We start from the raw sequence: 17933 nt of genomic DNA, 5'->3' as shown, positions 1-17933 counted from the left end.
CGGGGAACCTGCCCCTCTGCCTGAATGTTAAACTAAAGTGCCTTTGTTCAGTTCTCAGGGAAACATTCTGACCCTGCCCACCTGTGAATGGCTTTATGAAAGAAGAAATTAACACATCCCCTCCCCGAGGCTGACCAAACCAGGAGATATTTTGCAAGACTTATGGCCTTTTTACTTTTACTTTACTTCCTCACCGTCTCCCCCTCTCTGTTCTATAAAAGAAACTATCATCCAGACCTTGATAAGATGGCACTCTAGGTTGCTAGTCTGCCATCTTCTCAGACGCCCAGCTTTCTGAATAAAGTCACTATTCCTTGCCTCAACACCTCACCTCCCGATTTATTGGCCTGTCATGTGGCAAGTAGAGTGAGCTTGCACTCAGTAACAATTGTAATGAGAGAAGAATAAATGGTGAGGACTAACATGGCATTATGTGTGACAGTAGTACATTCTTACAAGTGAAAGAATCATCTTATCTCCAAATTTTACTAGTTAACATGGTTATTAACCTATAACATCTTAACAGTTATTGAAAAGAGGCAGCAGCATTTTTTTTTACAAGCTTGCTCTCAGACAAAAAAAAAAAGTTCCCAAGCAGTTAAAAAAAAGAACTGGGAGGAAAGAAATCAACATTCTTCATGTTTACCTGGCATGACCCATTATTCTCCACTAGCAAAAGGCTACTTACAAATTGCTCCTGGAATAACAGTCTATGATAGAGGTGCTTCTTCGGGAGATGAAGGTGTTGAACTCCCACCCTAGGTCTTTTCACTGTGAAACACTAAAAAGCAAGGTAACAATCTGTTAAGCTCTGCCCTCCAAATGTAGTGATATAATGATGATATCTTGCTCAGAACTTTGCTCTGATTTGCACATCTGGTAGTGGGGATGAACAAGACTGTGTCATTCTCACTCTTCACGCCACCTTCCTAACCACAATCACTCCTTCTTAGAGTTGCCTTGGGATTAGTAGGCAAGTCTCTACTTTGGATGCCTTTGACTGTGTCTTTCCTCTGTGCAAAGTTGACTGCCAGGGGGAGTGCAACTTTCTTCCTGCTCCAACTGGATGAAGGGACTGGAACTGAACACTGAGTTTATTCCGCCCAAGTATTGCTCATCAGGTTCAATGGGTAAAGGGGATCCTGCTTGTGGGAGCCTTCTGAGTTTGGTCTTCTGATATGGGCAGTATAGACTATAATTAACATTTATTGAGTATTTGCTATGTGCCAGTGTTTCTCTCTCTCTCTCTGTCTCTCTCTCTGTATGTGTGTATATATATATTTTATTATATAATATATAATTATATTATTATTATGTTATATATAATATTAATTCTTGTCACAGCCCTATGTCATAAGTGCCTATCACTTTGTGTCCATTTTATAGACCTTAAACCTGGAGCAAGACGTCTGGTAACTTGCCTGAGGTCCCACAGACATAAGTGGAAGATTAAGGACATAAATCAAGCATCCTGACTCCAGAGACAGTGCTCTTTAATCACTGTGCTACGCTGATTCAGGAGTAACACTGTTATCTTTTTATTTTATAGATGAAGAAACTAAGACACTAAGAGGTTAGGTAATTTATCCCCCAGTGTCACTGAGCCAGAGCTGGGATTTGAACCCAGGCATCAGGGTCAAGGCACATAACCACTACACACTACCCAGTCTCCCCAGTACTTGAGTGAAGAGGGTCCTAAGACTCTGTCAGGAGGGCTTTGCACCGGATTGCTGCTCTGTAGAGAAATACTAACAGCAAGGAGAAAGTTACTTATGTTCAACCTGGCTTTACTCGCTAAACAGCTAGGTGAGGCCAGCAGGGTCCTATGAAAGGTCCTTCCCACTGGGCCCTCCGTCTCAGGAATCTCTGCAGGTTTTAACTTACGTCTTCCTTCCTGAACGTGCCAGTTCATCTGTCAGCCTCCCGCTGCCAGCCTGTTGCCAAATCATTGCTGTGCCCCAGATCTTGCTGCTAGACCCCTTTGACTGGAGCTTGGCTCACTGTGGATCTGGCTCTCAAATGGCTTTCTCACTTTGATCTCCACCCCATGACCACAGGCCAGCCTACCAACTCCAGAGTCAAGTTCCAGCTGCCCTCCCCCGCCACCACTGCCACCTCTCTACCACACCAATTCCAAACTTGGCTCCCAGCTCTCCAGCCTCAGTCATAGACCCCCCAACTGTGTGAGAGGTCACTACAGACAACTCATTCTGAGTGACAAACCAAAGGGGTAGAAATTGAGTATAATTTAAAAGGTGTGTCTTACCTATGGACTGGGAGACAATATTTGCAAACAATGGGACTGACAAGGGGCTAATTTCCAAAATATACAAACAGCTCATACAACTCAATATCAAAACAGTAAACAACCCATTCAAAAAATGGGCAGAACACCTAAATAGACATTTCTCCACAGAAGACCCACAGATGGCCACGAGGTGCATGTAAAGATGCTCAATATCGCTAATTATTAGAGAAATGCAAATCAAAACTACAGTGAGGTATCACCTCACACTGGTCAGAGCGGCCATCGTCAAAAGGTCTACATGGGACTTCCCTGGTGGCGCAGTGGTTAAGAATCCACCTGCCAATGCAGCGGACACGGGTTCCAGCCCTGGTCCAGGAAGATCCCACATGCTGTGGAGCAACTAAGCCCGAGCACCATAACTACTGAGCCTGCGCTCTAGAGCCCACGAGCCACAACTACTGAGCCCACGTGCCACAACTACTGAAGCCCACACGCCACAACTACTGAAGCCCACGCGCCTAGAGCCCGTGCTCCCAACAAGAGAAGCCACCGCAATGAGAAGCCCGCACGCCACAATGAAGAGTAGCCCCCGCTTGCCACAACTAGAGAAAGCCCGCACGGAAACAGAGACCCAATGCAGCCAAAATAAATAAATAAATAAATAATTAAAAATTTTGAAAGGTCTACAAACAGTAAATGCTGGAGAGGGTGTGGAGAAAAGGGAACCCTCTTGCACTGTTGGTGGGAATGTAATTTGGTGCAGCCACCATAGAGAACAGTATGGAGGTTCCTTAAAAAACTAAAAATAGGCAATTCCCTGGCGGTCCAGTGGTTAGAACTCCGTGCTCTCATGGCTGAGGGCCCATGTTCAATCCCTGGTCAGGGAACTAAGATCTCACAAGCCATGGGGCACGGCCAAAAAACAAAAGAACACTAAAAATAGAGCTACCCTATGATCCAGTGATCCCACTCCTGGGCATATATCTGGAAAAGATGAAAAAATCTAATTCAAAAAGATACATGCACCCCAATGTTCATAGCAGAATTATTTACAGTAGCCAAGACATGGAAGCAACCTAAGTGTCCATTAACAGATGAATGGATAAAGAAGATGTGGTATATATATACAATGGAATATTACTCAAGCATAAAAGAATGAAATCTTGCCATTTGCAGCAACATGGATGGACCTAGAGAATATTATATTAACTGAAGTAAGTCAGAGAAAGACAAATATTATATGACATCACTAGAATCTAAAAAATAATACAAATGAATTTATTCACAAAACAGAAACAGACCCACAGACATAGAAAACAAACTTATGGTTACCAAAGGGGAAAGGGGGGTGGATAATTAGGAGTATGGTGTTAACAGACACACACTACTATACATAAAATAAATTAACAAAAAAGATCTACTATATAGTACAGGGAACTATATTCAGTATCTTGTAATAATCTATAATGGAAAAGAATCTGAAAAGAATATATATATATATACAAAACTGAATCACTTTGCTGTACACCTGAAACACAACACTGTATATCAACTGTACTTCAACTTTTTTTAAAGTATCTTGTTGTAGAGTTGCACAGAAGACCCAGAGGCGAAACAAAGATCAGAAATTCGATGACCAGTTATAAGATTGATTAAATAAGGCTTTCCAAGTGAATTCCAACTATACAAAGGCAATATAGCACAAGGGTTAAGAGGATGCACCCGAGAGACAGATTGGCAAGTTCAATCATTGGCTCTACCACTTACAGATGTGGGACTTTAGCAGTTCCTTAATCTGTACTTCATTTTTTCCACCTGAAAAATGGGAAAATAATAGTTCCTATCTCATAGGATTGTTTAGAGCTTAAATTAGTATATGTAAAGACTTGGAACAATGCCTGGCATATACTAAGGACTATATAAGTGTAAGTTTCATTATTATTGGTTCTTCAACCACCACAAAGCTCATTGTGCTTCATGACACTAAAGGCAGGTTCTGGAAGAATTAAGCCTGCCAGACAAATTTATTCCACTACCAGGGCTGTCTCCCGAGGACCTGCACGTTGTTCGTGTAATTTGTTTTCACATAAAGACTTTCATATATTTGAAAACAGCCGTATTGTCCCACCTGTGGCTTCTCTTCCTCGTGCTGAATATTCTGAATTACTCAACCATTCCTTATGTAATATGGTATCTTGCTGGAGACTAGCACACCAGTGTGTCTTTTGCTGTTCAAGCAAGAAATACCAGAGAAATAGACTCACAGACATAGATAACAAATTTATAGTTACCAAAGGGGTTAGCAGAGGTAAGGCGGGGAGAGATAAATTGGCAGTTTGGGATTAACTTATACACACTACTATATATAAAATAGGTAAGCAATGACCTACTGTATAGCACACAGAACTATACTTAATGTCCTGTAACAACCTATAATGGAAAAGAATCTGAAAAAGAATATATATATATAAATAACTGAATCACTTTGTTGTGCACTTGAAACTAACACAACATTGTAAATTAACTATACTTCAATTTAAAAAAAATACCAGAAATTTCTCCTGTTCATCCTCAAAAGATTTATATATAGGTAACATATAGAATGTTCCCTTCTTAATGAAATATTAATAATAATAACAGCTAATATGTATTAAATATTACTATGCCTTGTATGAGACCTCATTTTGAACCATGTAAATCCCTGGGGGTTCTTAGATGATCCACAGAGGACCCCCAAAGAAGATGATACAGTACTTCCCACATGGTAGGTTATATAACTGTCCATGAAGTATTCTGATTTCCCATCATGAAATAGCCCTCCTCATTTTGCCATCTCAGGCCATGTGATTTACTTTAGCAAATATTAGCAATTGCTTTAAGAGTCAGGGTTCCCCTTGTCCATTTCCTCTTGGCCAAAATGTTTGTGTGTGTTCCAGAGTAAAGCTGACTCCATCTCCCTAGAAAAGAATGAAACGTGATGGGCGTGTAACAGGAGCAAGAAATAAATTTTTAATTTTGTAAGTCAACAAGATTTTTGAGGGTTTTTTGTTTGCTTGTTAGTTTGTTTTCCAGTGACCCTCCTACCTTCATTATCAAGGTTTTCAGAGCCAGGACAGAGGAGATTGCAATGGGGATCTCGACAGCCCCTTCTCTCCTGACCACTAGACCCACAGGATTCCTCTAGCCAGGGGCAGAGGTCTGAATCCCTGCCTTTTGGGAAACCTGGCCCCTACCCCACCTCCCTCGCTCAAGTGTCCCTAAGGTCTCAGGCCAAGCCAGATCCCAGGGCTGAGCCAGCGGGTGTGACAATACCCCGTCCTCAGACAGCTCTCTTGGGGCCCCGGGAGCACTGCCCGTGTGGGTGGGGCCTCCTGAGCATCCTTCCTGATTTGAAGTCCAGGTCCCTGGAGATCACAGGGGTGGGACCGGTCCCCAGGATTACGGAGAACATGACATCACCAAAGAGGCTGGCCCCCCTTCCCAGCAGGTTGGATGACACATTGGGAAGATGTGAGCCTGGGACCTCCTAGGAGGGACAGGGGAGCCACGTGGCACAGTGAGACTCCCAGGGCCGGTGGGCAGCCAGGGACTGGGGGTTCCAGGGTCACGTCTTCTTGGCACGATCTGCTGCGTCCAAGGCAGCCATGTTGCAGGCGGCTGTGATCAGGTGGTGATCCAGAAGCGCATTCGGAAAAGACCCACAAAGCCAACTAAAGGTCCCTGAGAGATCACAGGGGTGGGACTGGTCCCCAGGATTACAGAGAACATGACAGAGGAGAAGGCAGTAGAAGGGCTCATTTCCAGCACCCAGGATAAACAGAGCAGGTCTGGAGGTGTAGTAGATGCAACGCACTGGATTTCCAGACAGCTTAATCATCTTGTGACTTTCACTGCCTCGGACCACAGAACTGTGGAGGTGCAGCCAGTGGCTGGCCACATCCAAGCTCATGCTGAGCTGGAAGAGAAGGGTGGCGTGAGGGTACAGCAGGGCCAGGTTGACCAGCAGACACATTGTGGAGCAGCAGTCTGCCCGCATGTCCAGCATGACCCCAAACCCAGTCCCTTGATTAAGGACTCGAGCAGCGTGTCCATCAAAAGCGTCCAGAAGTCCACTGAGCAGGTAGAAGGAGGAGGCCGTGAGGGGGCAGCAGAGCATGAAGTAGAAAGAAATGATGGCGAAGACAATCTGTGCATAACTGATGAGGTTAGGTGCAAACAGGAAGATATTTTCCCCTGGCACCGGAGGTCCCCTGGCCGCCCTGGGCCTTATCTGGAGGTGTCAGCTGTGTCCCACCCCGGGCACAAGGTCATCCTCCAGCCCGGTGCATTGGCCGTGCCCACTGCACGCAGGTCCCTGCTGCCCCAGTTGGGTCCCAGATGTTAAAGCTCGCTGCCAGCCAGAGCATGGGCCAACCCAGCTGTGCGTGGAGCAGAGGTCATTTACTATCACAGCATAAACTAGCCTATCTTGACTGTTACATCCTCAGCCTTGGATGCTGAATGTTGTATAGAAGTCTTATTGATTAGATACTTATATAATGTGATTCAGAATCCCTTCACCTCCCTGGATCTTCTGTGGATAAATATATTCTTTCTAAGATGAGATACACAGCAACATACAAGACATTCCCTGTGTAGTCTGATGAACGCTCCCTTGTTCCGGACACTATATTTCTTCTATAGCAGGATAACATTTTCCCCTATTTCACCCCATGATCCTTCTCCCTCTTCATGCAACAGCTGAGGAATGTTATGCCCATCATCTTAAGAAAGGTAATGCAGCAGAAATAGAGAAGCCAAGAGTCTTTTCTTGGCTTTGAGTTTTGAGCTAGGGCCCCAGAAGAAGTGGAAAAAAATGCTTGTGCTTAGTAAATACAATTGATTTGGAAGTCTGCAAATGGTAGAAAGCTTTCTAGTTCCCATATCCTGAAATTGGAAAAATCCTCTGGGTTAGGAAGATGAGAGAGTCAGAGGAGAATTTATTTATTTATTTTATTTATGGCTGTGTTGGGTCCTCGTCTCCGTGCGAGGGCCTTCTCCAGTTGTGGCAAGCGGGGGCCACTCTTTATCGCGGTGCGCGGGCCTCTCACTATCGCGGCCTCTCTTGTTGCGGAGCACAGGCTCCAGACGCGCAGGCTCAGTAATTGTGGCTCACGGGCCCAGTTGCTCCGCGGCATGTGGGATCTTCCCAGACCAGGGCTCGAACCCGTGTCCCCCGCACCGGCAGGCAGACTCCCAACCACTGCGCCACCAGGGAAGCCCCCAGAGGAGAATTTAAGTAAAAATGATTTCCTGGAAAGAAGGGGTTACCTGCCTACCTGTTTACTTCCCAGGACTGAGCCCAGCAGGGAGGATGAAAGAAACAACAGAGACTGGGAAGATCCAAATGCAGGGAAGGTGTGTAGCCGCTTCCCCAGGTAGGACCTAGAGAAATGGCAGAACCCCAGAGGGAAGTGCATCACAGAATGAATCTTGTCCACAAGCAGGTCTTGTTTGGCAAGCACAGGGTTTTTAAACTATGTGATTTTGAATGACTTTGAGTGGAGCATGCCCTTCCTAGGTTCACCAGTCCTCAATCTCTATTATCTTGTACCTGGTCTACTATACTGACTTTCCCCTACAGACACTGAGTTTATTTATTTATTTTTTTTAAAATTTATTTACTTATTTATTTATATTTTGGCTGAGCTGGGTCTTCGTTGCTGTGCGTGGGTTTTCTCTAGTTGCTGCGAGCGGGGGCTACTCTTTGCTGGGGTGTGCAGGCTTCTCATTGCGGTGGCTTCTCTTTGTTGCAGAGCACAGGCTCTAGGCACGCGGGCTGCAGTAGTTGTGGCACATGGGCTCAGTAGTTGTGGCTCATGGGCTCTAGAGTGCAGGCTCATGTGGCACACGGGCTTAGTTGCTCCACGGCATGTGGGATCTTCCCGGACCAGGGCTCGAACCCCTGTCCTCTGCATTGGCAGGTGGATTCTTAACCACTGCGCCACCAGGGAAGTCCCCAGGCGTTGAGTTTAAAATCCCTGACTAGACAGACAGACATGAAAATACTCCACACAGTTCCCAATATGCCTCAGCAGAGTATTTCTGTTTACTCAAAAGAGAGTGGTGCGAGAGGAAGAGAAAGAGGACGGGTCAGCTGTGGTTGAAAACCAGATGTAAACACGAGAATTCCCAGGCAGTCCAGCGGTTAGGACTCTGCACTCTCAGTGCTGAGGGTCCAGGGGTTCAATCCCTGGTCTGGGAACTAAGATCCCACCAAAAAAACAAAACAAAACCAAGAACAGATGTGGACGGGTGACAACTAGACCAGGATGCTTCCTCAAAGTTACGGCACTTCCAAAGTCCCACTCTCCACCAAAACTGGGAGAAAGCATAGTAACACTGAACTGACTGAGATGAAGCTTTTACAACCTAGGTATAAGCTAGGGTTGGGTTAGACATTGTGTTTGACTCCCTAGTAGCTATTCCCTCTCTCTCTAATTGAGGACCGGCAATGAAACTTGGGAAACTGATCCTGACTCAAGTGATATACCTGATTGGTCCAAGGGCATTTCAATTGCCCCCTGCCATTAATTAATTCAAGAATGATAAGTGACCCAATTCTGAGCAATTATGAGTAAAAGCAATTTATGGCAGTTTCTGGGAAAGTTCAGAGTCAGCAATAGGGGCCAATCTATCTTTCTTTGAAACAAGACATCTTTGTAGCCCAACTATTGTTGAGAGCCACCCTACAGTCACGAGGGGGACCAGAATGAGTTTGAAGCCAACAGCATGAATGACAGAGCAGAACGATGAAAAGAACTTGGTCCTTGATGACATAATTCAACCAATAGACCAATCCTGAATTCTTCCCTGCTTTTGGATGTCCTCTTACATTAGCCAATAAATTCTTTATTCTTTAAGTCAATTTGAGTTATATTTTCTATTGCCCACAGTTAAAGCATCCTGACATAGATTCATAATAAATATTAATTTTAGTCATAGAAAAATTTAAAAGCTACAATTTTCACATCATAGTTGAAGAACTAAGATTCGTTTTGTTAAAATTTCACATTATCTAAAATTGAAGTTGGGACTTCCCTGGTGGCACAGTGGTTAAGAATCCACCTGCCAATGCAGGGAACACAGGTTCGAGCCCTGGCCCAGGAAGATCCCAGATGCCACAGAGCAACTAAGCACATGAGCCACAACTACTGAGCCTGCACTCTAGAGCCTGTGAGCCACAACTACTGAGCCCACCTGCCACAACTACTGAAGCCCTCACACCTAGAGCCCATGTTCCGCAACAAGAGAAGCCACTGCAATGAGAAGCCCACGCACTGCAACGAAGAGCAGACCCCGCTCGCGACAACTAGAGGAAGCCCGCATGCAGCAACGAAGACCCAACGCAGCCAAAAAAATACATTAAATTTATAAATAAATAAATAAATAAATAAAATTGAAGTTGCTTTTTTCGCAAACCTAGTAAGTACTAACTTATGTAAAGTGTTGAAGATATACATATTTTTTAATTGTTTATGGATAATCACTGGAAACTAGACAATTTCCACTCTCTACTTCTGCCTCATTCATTCATTTAACAGCATTTATTGACTGCCAACTGCATGCCAGGCACTTAATACAATAATGGTCAAAAGAGTCCCATTTTCATTGACTTACAGATTATCGGATACAAGGAATTCAGGTTCAGAAGTGGTTTAAATACCTCTGTCAGGAAACCCCTAAATGAAAAAAAGAGATATGGGTTAAATTCTTAGATGAAGGAAAATTCAACAAGGAAGTCAGTTCCAAACACTAGCCAAAATAGAGTCTGGGTTGAATTGGTGGTGGAATCAAAAATCTCAGGAGAGGACTTCCCTGGTTTTCCAGTGGTTAAGACTCTGAGCTTCCACTGCAGGAGATGTGGGTTCCATCCCTGGTTGGGAAAGTTCCCCATGCCACGGGGTGCGGTCAAGGGAAAAAAAAAATCTCAGGGGAGTTTTAAATGGCAGCATCCTAAAAATGCCTTGTCTTAAAGTAGACCATATCTCAGGTTATATTCAAGGCTTTTCTCCAATTGGATCCAGAATACATCCTTTTCCTTTCTTCCTCAACATAGATATGTATAAATAAGCCACTATTCATTTTATTCATTCAACAAACATTACTGAGTTCCTACTTTATTCCAGCTTCTAGGCTAGGTGTTGGGGATACAGAGTTGAATAGGGATCCTACCTTTCATAAAATTTAAGACCAATGGAGGAGTCGGACATATAACAACAACAACAACAAAACAAAACAAAGCAAAAACAAAAAATTGGAAAAGAATGGGCTCCAGTGTCAAAGGGACCTTAATTAGAAACCAGGATCCACAATTTACAAGATGGGTGCTATGGATCCATTGTTTAACCTTAATTCCTTTATATCCAAAAGGGGAATAATAATAATAATAGCTATGTCATAAGATTTTTTTTGATTATTAAATGCTTTCTGAAAAAATCATATATCAAGCACATACTTAGCACTCAATAAATATTAGCTATTACTACTACTCATTAAATGCTATGATTCAAGCACTGTTCTAGATGTTTGTGATATATCAGTGAATAAAACAGACAAAAATCTGTCCTTGTGTAGCTTACATTACTATTTTCATGTAATATAATACATATAATGAAATACATATAATGAAAGCTCACTGTTGTATCCTTAGAATCTGACTTTCTTAACTTGGGATTCTCCCAGATCCTGAGTAAAGGAATTGGGCGTAAGTCTTTTTTTCGAGAGGTGATCCTGGAAAGCATGGTAAGGGAGAGAAGCGAAAAAGGGAAAGAGAAAAAAGCCCGATATAGTACACATGAATTAGCGGATCACCTCGAGAGGCAACTGGAGCTCATCCTCACGGGGACTTTTTGAATGACTGTGTAGAGCACAGCTCAGAACTGTCCTGGGATATTAGTCCACCAGCTTGTTTTCATTGGTAGAAGGTTGCTCCTGAGGCGTCCCTCCAGCAGAAAAACACAGGAAGCCATCTGCATGATAGGAATTGTCCGCCGGTGATCTCATGGGAGGATTAAGGGGATATGGGTGAGGGACAACAGCTCTGTTATACTAATAAAATTAATATTTTATTATAAATGCCTCTCTTACTAAGATAAATTATACTTAAAAAAATTACCTCATATAAATGTTACTGCTAGGCTGAGATAATGTTCAGCATTAATTCCACCTATTTTCAGTTTTATAGACATAAGCGTTAAGAAAACTTTTCCACGCAAATCAGAGGATGGGAATAGAGTTTTGTTGCAGCAATATCATTCAGTTCTTTGAACTCCTTCCAAGTTATATTCCAAAAACTGCAGAATGATCTATCATTAAAATGCATTTTATCTGTTAGCTGAAACTCGATTCTTCCCTCAATTCTGTTGCAAGCAAAGAATTAGAAAATACCTGACTTGCAAAAGCATTTGTTATCCAGTCGGGAGAGCCATTGAGTTTCTGGATTTCTGGGAAGTTTATCAAAAGGGCTTTCTCAAGAATTATCAAACAATTATTAAATCGGACTTGTTACTTTTCCACCTAGAGGCATTTTGATTAACCTGGTATGTTCAGAAAGGTTTAGAAAATGAAAATACCATTAATTTCAAAATACCTTAGGTAATAAAAATTTTGACAAGGAATTTTTCTCTCTTAAATAGTGTGATTTAAATATATTTTATTCAAAAATCTTGGTGCTGTATTTTTAGCTCATGGAAATATCTGCCTAACACCTAACTGGAAAAGTCAGCCCTCACTGTCAAACCAACCAGCCAAATCAGATTGTTTTTCTGTCAAAAAAGATCTGACTACATTTTTCTATCCAAATAAATATATTAAGACACATTCTCATGACAACCATCTCACTTCTGAATTCAAAGAGAGAGAGGATCTTGCTGAGAAATTTGTTCCTGAATGAAATAAAGTATATAAAGTGCCGTTAGGTTTTTAAATTTTTGATCAATACTCCCCACCCCTCCCCCACCCCCATTTGTTTGTTTGTTGTCACAAGACTGTCAGAAGTGATAGATTCTTTTTTGGCCACGTCGCATGGCATGCAGGATCTTAGTTCCCCTGACCAGGGGTCGAACCCATGCCCCCTGCAGTGGAAGTGCGGAGTCCTAACCAGTGGACCACCAGGGAATTTCCAGAAGTGATAGATTCTTTGACAATAGTCAGGGGACGGAAAGGTTGAGGTTGTTAAATTAAAAATGCCATCATGTCCCTACTGTACAGTGTAACTGGATTCAAAACATCTAACAGGGGCCAAAATAGTCCATCCCAGAGGTCACATTTCCTTCTTCACAGGATGTGGCATAAGTCAAGAAAAAACACAAGTCCGACTTTGGGTGCAGGCAGCCTGGATTAGAAGAGGCTTAGCCTACCCTAGTATTTTAAATAGTCTCTTTGGAGGCCTGGAGGTTTTTACACCCAGTGCAAGTTACCATAATAAGATGGGGACAACTGTGTCTTTTTATTTTATCAAATGGGACAAAGATGATTATGCATGGGGAGCTGGGAATGGAAAACCTGCCTAACACCTCAGTACCCAGCATTTCCTCAGAGAAATCCTTTCTAGCAGAATTACTTATGGAAACCAAGAACCAGAAACTAATTCCCTTAACAGTATCTGTATCATCCGATTTCTTGGCAAGTCCTTGTATCTGCCTTTGAAAACTGTTAGATTTATACCATTTACATCATTTGATCTTCATAGCAGCTCTGTGAGTTTGGTACTTACGAAAGCTATTAATATGACTCTCACTTAACAGATGAGGAAACTAAGGTGCAGAAGCATCACACCAATTACCTAAAGTCACTTGAACCCAGCTGAATCAACAACCTGGGTTCATTTAGCAGAGACCCCTGCTTCTGCTCCAACCAAGTGGACCAACACACCACCACGGTACCTCTGTTTCCTACCAGGGAGGCCTCTACTGTTCCTCTCTGCCTCCTCATAGGATGCTGGACTAAATGACACTCGGGTTTCTGTCAGTTTCTCATTGAGACTCAATTATCATGTTTTAGCTCTGATTCAAGCTAATTTTTCTCCAACAGTTTATTAAGAAAAAATTTGAAAACATCTAAAGTGAAAACTTTTATACACCCACCTGTATACCTAGATTCTACCATTAATATTTTACCGTATCAGCCAGACTTATTTTTTAAACAAATCTTTGGCAACTTACATTTCCCCTTTGGATAAAACAGGAAAATACCATTGTACCTTCACCTAAAACGTTTTCAAGGAGTAAGGCTTCTGACCCACAGAAAACTAGAGAGAGAAATTTTCTCAGCTCCACTGGTTCAGGTCATTCATTCAGTTCAGTACTAAACTTGGAAGTACATTAGAAACACCTGGGGAGTTTTTAAAACATACCAGTGCCCCAGCCCTCTCCCTGATCAGTCAAGTCAGAATCACCGGATGTAGGTACGTGTTTTAGCATTCAATTAGCCAGCAGGTAATTAATGAGTACCAACCATGTGTCAGACACCATCTGAGACATCAGAGTGAACAAGGAAAGTCCCTGCCATCATGGCACTGCATTCTCTTGCCTGCCCACCAAATTCCTTTCTGCACATTGTGTCTCAGCCCCTTCCATCTAACTCTCCTTCCCTCTCTTCAGATCTTTGTTCAGATCCCAGAATATTCTACTTCCCCTTCTCTAACTAGGACGCACCTACTTATGCCTCAAGGTCCAGTTTGCATGCCGCCTCCTCTGGAGTTTCACTTGCCCTAGAGCTCGCTCCTTCTCAGGAGTCTTACAGCTGGCTTTTCATATCATCATTATCGTAGGATACAGCTCATTGTGCAAGGGTTTCTGGTTTCACCTGTGGGACTCTGCGTGCTGTGAAGAGGCAGAGACTACTGTATTTGACCTGATATGCTCATCATGTAGGAAAGCGCCTGTAACATGGCAACATTTCAAAATTTAAAACAAGCAAACAAACAAACAGAAGGCCAGTGTCGATATTGTATTGAACCTAAGGCAATCACCACCTCCATGTATGGCATGTTTCCTGAGACTTATTCTGAGTTCCTTCCTTATGACTCGTTTGATGCTCTCTTTTATCCAAAGGGACAGAAGCTAGACTTTGCAGTGGACAGACCTGATAATGAAGAGCCCTGAGGCTTACAAATTGTGTTCTTGGATTTTTCTACATCCCCCATTGAAAAATCTTTCAAACTCCTGCCCCCACCAATGGAATTTGTAAAGGGGAATGTCCGGGAGAAGACAGGCCATGAAAGAGTCCACTCGGTTAGACAGAAATAGTTGAGCACGCAGGCTTTGAAGTCTGATGCAACAGAGGACTTCACCCTACTATTTGACTTAGGCAGTTTACTTAACCTCTCTGAACCTCAGTTTCTTTACCTATAAAATGCAGACAAATATTGTCTCCCCCCCTTCTCTCCACATCAGCCTCAAGCTTCATGAAGAATCACATTAATAGGTAAAATTTACTGAGTGTTTACTGTGTGCCAGGCACATTGCTAGCTCCTTTACAATGCAAAACAACGACCCTCTGAGGTACTGTTATGATCCATGTTTTGCAGGTCATGAAACTGAGACAAATTAAATAAGTTGTCAATGATTATACAGCTAGTAAAGAGTGGATTCAAATCCAGACAATCTGGCTCCAAGAGCCCACTCTTATCCATGTTCTAGGGACCTTGTTTACCTTATTCAGCCCCTATCTGCAGGTCCTAGAATAGTGACAGACACGTGGGTGCTAAAAATAACTGTTGAATGAATGAATCAATGCCTTCTTGAAACATTGTTGTAAGGAGGAAGGAAGTTCTATTTATTTATTATCTACCCTGTTGCACGCTCTTTTATGTGTCCTATTTCACTTAATCCTCCTACAAGGATTGCATACACAGAGGAGGAAACTGAACAGAGGTAAAGTAACTTGCCCAAGGACACACAACTGACAAACAGCCCCTATGCCTCCTCACAGCAAAGCCTGTGTGCTCTTATCTCTGTACCTGTGGTCTTTAAGTATTTTTGTTCACCTTGTACCTTTTCATGTTGACATCTAGAAGGTTTTATCATTAGTTGAAGTAATTGCAAAGGCTGTAATTTCCTAGGTATTATAAATACTGACATTTTAAAAACATTGCATGGGCTTCCCTGGTGGCGGAGTGGTTGAGAATCTGCCTGCCAATGCAGGGGACACGGGTTCGGGCCCTGGTCTGGGAGGATCCCACATGCCGCGGAGCAACTAGGCCCGTGAGCCACAATTACTGAGCCTGCGGGTCTGGAGCCTGTGCTCCGCAACAAGAGAGGCCATGATAATGAGAGGCCCGCGCACCGTGATGAAGAGTGGCCCCCACTTGCCACAACTAGAGAAAGCACTCGCACAGAAATGAAGACCCAACACAGCCATAAATATAAATAAATAAATAAATAAACCCAAAAAGTTAAAAAAGAAAAGAAAAAAACAACATTGCATCACCTTTCTTTGGTGGGGTAGTTAAAATTTCCTTAATTTTTAAAATGTCTGGTACTACTACCACAATTTGCAAATCAGGGCAATATGCCTGATGCAATAAAAAGAAAAGGAAAAAGCTACAACTGTTAAAAGATCTCAGGAATGTACATCTAATTGACACTACATCGCATTAGTCATTAATTGCCTTTTGTGCCAACTGACTATGACAGCCCTAAACAAGAAGGGTTTCCTATTTAAGCTGCAGTAACTTTTCTGACCATGGATGATCGTCATTCATTATTCCTTCTGTGGCAGATTTCTGTAGTTCCTCTAATTCATTTGAGACGACTGTCTCAAAGTAATCTGCAACTTTCCTGACAACTCCTTGTTCTCTCTCCTGCTAAAACTGTAGCCCTTTTATGCCAAGTTTTTAGACCCTTCTACTACCATATCCATTACTTCTTTTTTTTTTTTTTTTTTTTTTATGTGGGATCTTCCCGGACCAGGGCTCGAACCCGTGTCCCCTGCATTAGCAGGTGGGTTCTTAACCACTGCGCCACCAGGGAAGCCCCATATCCATTACTTCTACCACTACATTCAGATCCATAAGCATCACCATAGAGAATACCCCCCTTTGTTGGTCTATAATTTGACTGCTATTGTCCATTATAATTTCCAAAATCATAGTTCCCACCACCACCATAGTTACCACTGCCAAAATTTTCTCCTTCATTGCAGCCATTATATACTCCACCACTGCCACCATATCCTCCACCTTGGTTTCCACATCCTGGTCCATTCCCCCCTCTATTACCATCTGCCATAGTTGCCACCATCACCTACAAATCTCCGTATCTACCATTATGCCCTTCATAACTACCTGTGCTGCCACCACTTCTATTATCATAGTTGCCTCCCCTGAAATTACCACTATAGCTGAAGTTCCTCCATGACCCCTAAAGTTGCCACATCCTCTCCATGACCTCTTTGTAATCCAGCAGACTGTGCTTCTTGTTAAGAAAAAGCCTTTTTCACTTCAGAATTATGCTCATGAATAGTGTAGTCTCGGGACTTCCCTGGTGGTGCAGTGGTTAAGCATCCACCTGCCAGTGCAGGGGACACAGGTTCAAGCCCTGGCCTGGGAAGATCCCACATGCTGCAGAGCTACTAAGCCCATGCACCACAACTACTGAGCCTGTGCTCTAGAGCCCACGAGCCACGACTACTGAAGCCTGTGTGCCTACAGCCCGTGCTCCACAACAAGAGAAGCCACCGCAATGAGAAGCCCACACACCACAACGAAGAGTAGCCCCTGCTCACCGCAACCAGAGAAAGCCCACGTGCAGCAACGAAGACCCAATGCAGCCAAAAATAAATAAATAAATTTATATATAAAAAAGATAATGTAGTCTTTCTGAACAACAATTTTATCAACTGTATCATGATTATCAAAAATTACAAAAGCAAATCCTCTCTTTCACTCTGCTTGTCTTCCATAACTTCTATGGTTTCAATCTTACCATTGCTTTCAAAGTAGTCTCTCAAATTATATTCTTCTGTATCTTCTTTAATATCACCAATTTCTTTACTGTTAGATGGGCACCAGGCTTTAGGGCATCCTCTCTAGAAACAGGCCCTGGCCCTCTGGAGGCAGATAAAGTCTAGCTGGGGGCAACTGGGCAGACAACTTACCTCCATTTTGAGACCTGACTGGCCTCTTCCAACTTGGGTTCAATATGGGACTGAGAGGGAGAACTGAATCACTTTTTAAGATACATCCGGTGGAATTTAAAACCAAAAGTGAGTTTGTATCCACATTATCTATTTTAAAAAATACATGAACAGGTCTATAATGGCTAGAAGTTTTGCTTTATTCCCTTCTGCTCTTGGACTCACATCTCTTTTTCACTTCTCCCTCAATATTGTATTCTATTGTGATTTATTTTATGCATGAAAGTCATTTGTTGATCACCCTTGCACACAGGTCTTTTAAAAATGCGTATTGAGGGCTTCCTTGGTGTCACAGTGGTTAAGAATCTGCCTGCCAATGCAGGGGACACGGGTTCAAGCCCTGGTCCGGGAAGATCCCACATGCTGTGGAGCAACTAAGCCTGTGCGCCACAACTACTGAGCCTGTGCTCCAGAGCCCGCATGCCACAACTACTGAAGCCCATGCGCCTAGAGTCCATGCTCTACAACAGGAGAAGCCACCGCAATGAGAAGCCTGCGCACCGCA

The 17933-nt window shown here is 43.0% G+C and overlaps 1 pseudogene; it reads right to left on the bottom strand.

The window, feature by feature from the left end:
* Positions 1–5911: 5911 nt before the first annotated feature.
* Positions 5912–6437, bottom strand: LOC137761097 (CDP-diacylglycerol--inositol 3-phosphatidyltransferase pseudogene; annotated as a pseudogene).
* Between the last annotated feature and the right edge of the window lie 11496 nt (positions 6438–17933).

This window comes from Eschrichtius robustus, chromosome 3, assembly GCF_028021215.1.
Source record: "Eschrichtius robustus isolate mEscRob2 chromosome 3, mEscRob2.pri, whole genome shotgun sequence".
Classification (NCBI taxonomy): domain Eukaryota; kingdom Metazoa; phylum Chordata; class Mammalia; order Artiodactyla; family Eschrichtiidae; genus Eschrichtius; species Eschrichtius robustus.
The sequence above is the reverse complement of the archived record's forward strand: the minus strand, read 5'-3'. Positions and strand labels throughout refer to the sequence as shown.